Below are 9387 nucleotides of genomic sequence, written 5' to 3'. Positions count from 1 at the left end.
CAAAGATCTGAGGCAGAATGTCTCTGACCGCTGAAGTGTTTCCTGACTGGGTGGGAACATCTCTGTCTGGCGATTGTTGGTCTCACCAATGTACCATGCCTTGGGGCATCCTTGCCTGCAGAATATGAGACAGACAACATTGGCTGAGTCACATGAAACCTGCTGTGTACACGGTGGTTGGTGTCTCCACGCGTAATGGTGGTATTCATGTCGACACTCTGACACGTCTTGCAGTGGTTGCCATGACAGTATTGTACGGTGTTGTGGTCAATCCTGTCCAGAAAGCTGGGCAGTTTGTTGCGAACATTGGTCTGTTTAAGGTTTGGTGGTTGATTAAAGATGAGAAGTGGAGCTGCAGTGAAGGTCTTGGCGAGGTGCTCATCCCCATCGATAATGTGTTGCAGGTTGCGTAGTTTCTCCACGCCCAGGAAGTACTGGACAACAAAGAGTGCCTTATCAGTTGCAAACCGTGTCTGCCTCCTGAGGAGGTCATTATTTTTTCTTGCCGTGACATGTCGGAATGGGAGATTAATGAGTTGGGCATCATACCCTGTATTTATGAGGGCATCCTTGAGCACCTTCAGGTGTCTGTTGTGTTCCTCATCATCTGAACAGATCCTTTGTATGCGTAGGGCTTGTCCATTGGAGATGGCCGTTTTAATATGTTTAGGGTGGAAGCTAGAGAAGTACAGCATTATGAGGTTATCAATGGGTTTGTGGTAGAATGAGGTACTGAGATGCCCGTCCTTGATGGAGATGCATGTGTCCAAGAATGAGGCAAATACTAAAGAGTACTAAAGAGTATCAGACTTACATGGTAAGTCTGATGGTGGGATGAAACTTGTTGATATCCCTGTGTCGTTGTTTCAGTGACTCCTCGCCACGTGTCCAGAGGAAGAAAATATTGTCAATATATCTGGTGTATAGTGCTGGTCGGATGACCCGTGAAGCAAAGACGTCCTGTTCGAACTTGTGCATGAGAATTTGGCATATTGGGGTGCCAATTTGGTCTGCATAGCTGTTCCATGTGTCTGGATGAAGAACTGGTTGACAAAGGTGAAGACGCTGTGATCAAGGATGAAGCGGATGAGCTATAGGATAGTGCATGGAGATTGGCAGTTGTTGGTATTAAGTACTGACACTGTTGCAGTGATGCCATCATTGTGGGGGATGCTGGTGTAGAGTGCTGAAATGTCCAGTGTGACAACGAATGTTCCTGGTTCAACTTGTCCGTGGGTGCTCAGTTTCTGTAAGAAATTTGTAGTGTTGAGAAAAAAGATGGGAGTCCCCGTACAATAGGTTTCAAGATGCCCTCGACATAGCCAGAAAGGTTCTCACCTAGGGTCCCATTGCTTGGTACAATGGAACATCCAGATTGTGTATCTTTGGAAGACAGTAAAAGTCCTTTACGCAAGAAGTATGTGGGATGGGAGTGCGAAGCGAACTCTGAAGGACTGGATCAAAAGTTTTGATCAATGTGTTTAGGTCATGGGTCTGTTCTTTGGTTGGATCAGCCAGTAGTTGCCTGTAGTGTTCCTGGTTGTTCAATATATCATTTCAGTTGCATGACACTGTAATCTTTTGCTCTAAATTCAGTGTCTTATGATCCTTTTCCAAAGCTACCTGATGAAGGTTTTGGTTTCTTAAAGTGGGGTGATGTTACTTCTGATTCTTTTTTCAAACGGAGCTGCATCAAGACATTATTTCAACGAGCTACATCACACTACAGCACCCAAGAACTACAAAAAGCAGAAGAAAAATATCTATACAATGTTTTCAAGAAAAATGGGTACCCAGTAAGTAGAATCCCCCGATTCCTCAGAAACAAACCCAAACAAGCAGACACAACTCAACCAAAAACTATAACCCCATATCTTACATCAAAGACATATCAGAAATGACTTTCAAACTACTCAGACCTTTGGCATCATGGTAGCCCACAAACCTACCAACACACTTAAACAGTGAAAGGAACCATTAGATACTACCAGCACCAGCAAAACTAATGTCATTTACAAGGTATCATGCAAGAACTGTAAAAAAACACTACATCAGACAAACTAGCAGGAAACTTGCCACCAGGATACATGAACACCAACTGCCCACCAAAAGACATGACCCACTATCACTATTTGCATACATTCAGACAAAGAAGGACACCACTTTGACTGGGATAACACACACATCCTAGGACAGGTGAAACAAAGACACGCACAAGAATTTTTAGAGACATGGCATTCTAACCAGGACTCCATCAATAAACACATCGATTTAGATCCTATCTACCTTCCCTTGAAAAAAAGAACCGAAATGACATCACCCACCTTAAGAAACCAAAATCTATAAATAGAGAGGTGGGACATACCACCAGGGTTTCACAAGAGACTCTCACTGATGATGTTCCTTAGTCTGATGACGAAATGTCTGAAACCAAACCTTCAAGCTCAGCTAGCCAACTTACATACTCAATATCTCTTCTTACAAGGGTGCACTTCCATTTTCAAGAGCATTGGTCCAATGTTTTGGGCGAGTATTGTGAGACAATATCGTAATGTTATAACTTTCTTTTCTCCTCAGATGCTGACTAAATTTTTATGCTTTTCTGATATATTTTGTTTTATTTCAATGATATGCATTTAGTTTGATTTCAATCTAGGAGCAGGTGCAAAAATGAAAAAATATTGCAAATTTCGGAAATCTGAAATAAAACAGATAACCATGTCATTCCAAGAGATGGTCCAGTGAACATTTTGTGAACTATTTTTAATTCTATATTATATCTTTTGTCAATTAAGGAGACCAAAACTGTACAGAATACTCCACATCTGGTCTCAACAATGCCCTATGAAATTTGGAGAAAAACACATTACTTTATATTCCATTTTCCTGATAATGAACCAGATGTCATTTGTCTTCCTGGCCACTTGTTGTACCTGCATGCTCACCTTTTGTTCCTGGCTCATGTACCCAGAACTCAGAAATTCCTGCACTTTTGAATTGAAAAATCTTTCTCCATTTAAATAATACATTCTTTCACTATTCTTCCCGCTAAAGTGGATGATTTCATATTTTATCATATTATTCTCCATTTGTCAGTTTTTTGCCTACTCGCTTAACAATCCAAATCCTTTTGTAAACTCCTGATGTTCTCACAATTTACTTTCCTTCCTGTCTTTGAGTCATCACAAAATTTAAATCATAAATGTAATCTCTTCAACTAAGTCATGTGCATGGATTGCAAATAGTTGAGGCCCAAACAGTGATCTTTGTGGCACATGTTGCAATGCTGAAAATTACCCATTTATTCCTATTCTCTGTTGACAACCAACCATTTATCCATGATTATTTGTTGCCCTCTCGACTATAAGCTCTTATTTTGCATCATAACCTTTGATGAGACACTTTATCAAATGTTTTTTGAAATCCAAGTACACCACATCTGCAAGTTCCCATTTATCCATGTAACTTATAGAATCAAAGAATCTCTACAATACTGAAAGAGACTGTGGCCCACCAACTCGCACCAGCCCTCCAAAGAGCATTCCACTCAGACGCAGCTCCTTACCTTATCCCCATAACCCTACATTTACCACGGCCAAACCACTTAGATTGCACATCCCTAGACACAATGGACAATTTAGTCTGGCCAATCCACCTAACCTGCACATTTTGGACTGTGGAGGAAACCGGAGCACCTGGCAGAATCCAATACAAGGGAGAATGTAGGAAGTCCACTGAGTCACCAAAGGTTGGAATCGAACTTGGGTCCCTGACATTGTGAAAGTGTGCAGCAGTACTAACCATTGAGCCACCATACCACCTCAAATTACTTGCTCAAAGTACATGCATGACATGTCTGTACTCTGTGTGATATGTTATGAATTGCCATGCAGCCGTCCATCCACACAACTTGCAGCAAATAGTGTCTGCATGTTCTCCTGGATGAGATAAAAATATGTGTGACTCCACAGCACCCCTCTTTTTGCACAGAGGCAGGTATTGACTGAGGTGGCTAAAGCACGAAACCCCATGCTCTGTGGAGCTGTGTTGTAAAAAAGGTGAAAATCACCCAAGCAGAACAATGAAGGTAAGACACTAATGCCACTATGCTTTCTTTCCTTCCACTGTGGTTGACATGCTGATATGATGCAATCAGTTATTCTGTGAACCGTCATTGAAAAACATAACGAACATGTAGTTAAATTACTTCATAAATTGTTCTACATACACAACAATTGTAAGCTCAATCTTTCTTTGTTTTTGTTTTTTATGTGTAGCTGTAAGGGCTCTTTGAGGATGAAACTGTGGAGATATTGGGTAACTACACAAATCAGAATGGTCCAAAATAGTTGCGTATGTGATCATTCGCTATTTTATAATCCTTCAAATTAGTATGGGGCTCACTCTTCCTACCAAAACCATTTCCTTGTTCCTTCTCAACACTGATAAAGACAATCAATCAAAAGTAGATTTTTATTCCTGCAACAAAGCCAAGACTTCAAAAAGCAGACATAGTGGAGGGGTGGGAAAAGGTAAAGAGAAGAAGAGGGAGAGGAAGAAAGGAGTGGACATGACTTCTGGAGGAATTGGAGCCTGGCTTTCCTAGGACGCCTAACATGTCTAATGTGTCATTAAGCCATAAGATATAGGTGCAGAATTAGGCTGTTCAGACCATTGAGCCTGCACCATTTGATTATGGCTGATATGATTCTCAACTCCATTGTATTGCCTTCCCCTTGTAACCCTTGGTCCCCTTACAACTCAAGTTCTTATCTACCTCTGTCTGAAAGACTTGGGCTCCACAGCCTTCTGTGGCAATAAGTTCCATAGATTCACAACCCTGTGGCTGAAGGAATACCTCGTCATCTCAGTTCTAAAGGGTCATCGTCTCACTCTGAGGCTGTGCCCTCAGGTTCTAGTCTCATCTACTAGTGGAAACATCTTCTCCACATCAAATCTATCCAGGTCTCTCAGTATTCTATAGTTTTAATGAGAACCATCTCTCATCTTTCCAAAGTCCATCAAGTACAGACCCAGAGACCTTAACTCCTCCTCAAATGACAAGTCCTTCATCCCCGGGATCATTCTTTTGAATGTCCCTGGACCCCCTCTAAGACGTGTATATCCTTCTTTGGAAAAGGAACCCAAAACTGTTCACAATATTCCAAGTGCAGTCTGAGCAGTACTTTATACAGTGTCAGCTGTACATCTCAGATGTTGTATTGTAGTATTCTCAAAATGAATGCTGATATTTCCATGTGGAATTCTGCTTCACAATGATAGGAAGAGCCAACATCAAAAGTTCAAAAAGTGACATCACATTGAATGCTGGGTGTCACAAGCCAATTATCCCTGTGGTAATATTTCTGACACCTCCTGCTTAAAACCCAAATGGTCAGAAGGATCACAAGGCCCATTTTCACTGTCTATAGATTACCGCATGGTAGTCTGATTAGCAAGGTCAGATCTTATGGATTCCGGGGAGGACTAGCCATTTGGACACAAAATTGATTATGAAGATAGGAGACAGAACTGGTGGAAGGTTGTTTTTCAAACTGGAGCTCTGTGACCAATGGTGTGACACAAGGATCGGTACTGGGTCCACTGTTATTTTTATAAATAATTTTTATATGAATATAGGAGGAATGGTTAGTATGTTTGCAGATGATGTCAAACTTAGTATGTGGTGAACAGTGGAGAAAGTTATCGCAGAGTATAATGGACCTTGATCAGGTGGGCCGATGGACTGAGGAGTGGCTGATGAAGTTTAATTTAGATATATGTGAGGTGTTGCATGTTGAGAGGGCAAATCAGAGATGAACTTACACACTTAATGGTAGGGTCCAGAGGAGTGTTTCTAAACAAAGAGAGCTTTGGGTGCAGGTTCCTTGAAAGTGGAGTCACAGATAGAACACGGTAGTGAAGAAGGCAATTGGGGTCACTTATTTTTTATTCATTCACAGGATTTGGACATTGCTGGCTAGGTCAGCATTTATTGTCCATCCCTAATTGCCCAAAGGGCAGTTACAGGTCAACCTCATTGCTGCATGTAGGCCAGACCAGGTAAGAATGGCAGTTTCGTTCCCTAAATGACATCTGTGAATCAGATAGGTTTTTACCGACAACTGACAACGGTTTTGTGGTCATCGTTAGATTCCTAATTCCAGTTGTTGCTGATTTTCTTCTTGAAAATAGCTGTTCAAATTTCCAAATGGGAATTTAAGGACTTACAGGTTATTTATCCAGCAAAATTAGAGGAACAGATTGAGAACTATAGTCTGAATGACAAGTTCATAAAGTTCTTTTGGGAAGTTTGTTGAGAGCAACATGTTCGAGAATCAACCAGAAAGTAGTCAATACTTGATCTGATAATGCATAATGAGTTGGGATAGGGATAGGGATAGGAATAGGGTTAGGGAGATAGTAAAGATGCTCTTAGTAGCAGTGATCATAAAAGACTGAACTTTACAGTAACTTTATGGGGAAAAAAGACTATATTGAAAACTACTATTTTAAAAATAAATAACAGCAATGGTGAGAATTTGATAAAACTGACTGAAATGATTTGGGAAACTAGGTTAAAGGATAGTTTATTAGGGATACTGTGGCAGTCATTCAGAAGATATTTCTTAAGACTCAAAAGATACATTCCACTGAGAAAGAAAGAGGATAGATGCATCATCTGTGGCTAATTAAAGAAGTTCAAAACAGTATCAAACAAAAAGACAAAGCATTTCATGTTGTAGAGTGGCAGATTAGAAGATACATCGTAAAAGCAAACAGTGATGAAAAGCTTAATAAGGAAAGGAAAAAAAAAGAGTATGAGAGAAAACTAGCTAGAAATATAAAAACAGACACTAAGAATGTCTACAGGCATTTGGAAAGGGCAGAAATAAATAAAAGTAAGTGTTGGTCCTCTAAGAGTGTGAATCTGGGAAATCAGTAATGGAAATTATAGAAATGGCAATGAATTAAAGAGATTTATTGAGTCATTTAAATAACATCGCAGAAATAATTCTAAATCAGAATGTGAGATGGAGTGAGGAACTTAAAATAAATGACCAATGGATGGGCAAAAGAATATTACTAAAATTACAATCTGACAAATGCTCTGGTCCCAATGGACTTTATCCTTGCATGTTAAACGAAGCAAATGCTGAGACAGTAGAGCCTTGATTTTAATTTTCCAAACTTCCCTAGATTCTGGAAAGGTCTAGGAAGATTTTATAAAATAATAACTGTGACTCCTCTATTCAAGAAAAATGGGAGACAGAAAGTAAGACACTACTGGATAGTTAGCCTGACATCTGTCATAGAGAAGCTGGAGTCTATAATTTAGGAGACTATAGCAGGAGATTTGATGGCTAACACAATCAGGCTGAGTCAGTGTGATTTTCTGATGATTAAACCATGTTTGACTAATTTTTTAGAGTTCTTTGAGGAAATCACAAGCAATATGGTTAAAGGGGAATTGATGGTTGTAGAGTAGTCAGATTTCTTTAAGGCATTTGTCAAAATGCTACATTAAAGGATACTGTACTATACAAAATAAAAGTTCATGGTGTAGGAGATAACGTATTTGCTTGGATAGAGGATTGATTTGCTTATAGGAAGCAAGGGGTAGGCACAAGTGAATCATTTTCAGGTTGGTACAATGGGAAGATTGAAGTGCCACTGGACTCAATGTTGGGTTCTCAGTTATTTACTTTTAAATCAGTTTCTTCGATGATGGGACAAATTGTATGATTGCTAAATTTGCTGATAATACATGTAATCGGTCCAACACATTCATCATAGGACAAGCCAAACAGAGACACACACGAGAATTCCTAGAAGCAAGGCATTCCAACTGGAACTCTATCAAGAAACACATCGATTTGGACCCCATCTACCATCCTCTGAGAAAAAGAACTGGAAATGACATCACCAACCCAAAGAAACCTAAACACATAAATAGAAAGTGGGACATAACACCAGCGCTTCACTGGAGGCTCACTGATTGTGTTTCCAAGTGTGTGATGAAATGTCTGAAACTGAACTTTCCAGCTCAGCAAGCAAATGCACATCCAGAACCTCAACCTGAGCTACAAATCTTTTCAAAGCTTATTAATACATGTATTATTGATAATACAGTAATACGTTATTGAAATTAAGTTACAAGGACATAGTTTTCAAGTGTACACAGATAGGTTAAATGAGTGAGCAAACATTTGGCAGGTGGACGATTAATGTGGGATAATTTGACCATGTCCACTTTGGCAGGAAAAATAGAAAAGCAGCATATTATTTAAAATGGAGAGAGATTGCAAAACTCTGATGAAAACAGGATCTATGTGTCCTGGTTAGCTAGCGTGGGAAAGTGATACTAAGGCACATTATCAGCCATTTAAATTAGCTAACTGAAATGGCAGAGCAGGCTTGACAAGCTGAATGGCCTACTCCTGTTCCTGTGTTCCTAATCCCAGAAAGTTACTGTTCAGATACAGCAAGTGATTAGGAAGCAAAATGGAATATTGTTGTTTATTCTGAGGGAAATAGCATATAAAAATAAGGATTTCTTACAGTTCTTTAGAGCATTAGTGAGGTCACATTTGGAATACTGGGACACAGTGTTCATAGAAAACATTCTGTCACTTTTCATTCGATTCTATCCTTGATGCTGTGGATGATGATAGAGTTGTGCAATAAATGTGCCATTCGTATGATGTTCATCCAAGATGTGCACTGAAGAGTCAACTTGATCTGAACATCAAGGGTGTAGTCACCAGTTCTGTTCTTACGGTTTCACAGGTTCGAAGGAAAAGCCTTCCCACTTACATAAATGCATTTTGTCAATTACAATAAGCACTCTACGGACTCCAGTCATTGTGGAAAAACCTTGTGCCCTCTGCCTTTGTTTAACTGCAGACAGCCCTCTCCCAGGCAGAGGATATCAATTACCTTCAAATGTAAACCCTTATTGGCCCAGGACAAACCTTATAAGGGTCTTTCAGAGATTCCTGGAAAGACCCTGATCCTCATAGTCTTTGATCCTCATAACAGTTAGGACACCGCTTAATATATAGACGAGGACTCTGGGACATCTTTGAGTAAGTCACACAATAAATCACTTGACTCCTTAAGCACAGTAATTTCTGTCAGTTTCTTATACATCATCTGAAATGTCAGTCAAAACCGATTCATACTCGAGTCTGCATACTTACTTTTAGGATGCAGTCGTTGCTTGTGTTGCTTCAATTGTCAGGCCACTTGCCTCTGGTTCTTTTCCAACTCTTCCTTCTCCTGCTCCACTACAGCATGGTGGAATCAGGCTCATATGGAGAATAAGCATGGGCATCAACCAGCTGAGCCAAATGTAAGTCCTTTGCTATAATATAAACTGAGGTG

The sequence above is a fragment of the Chiloscyllium punctatum genome, chromosome 42, assembly GCF_047496795.1.
Source record: "Chiloscyllium punctatum isolate Juve2018m chromosome 42, sChiPun1.3, whole genome shotgun sequence".
Lineage (NCBI taxonomy): Eukaryota > Metazoa > Chordata > Chondrichthyes > Orectolobiformes > Hemiscylliidae > Chiloscyllium > Chiloscyllium punctatum.
Note: the sequence above shows the minus strand (reverse complement) of the source record.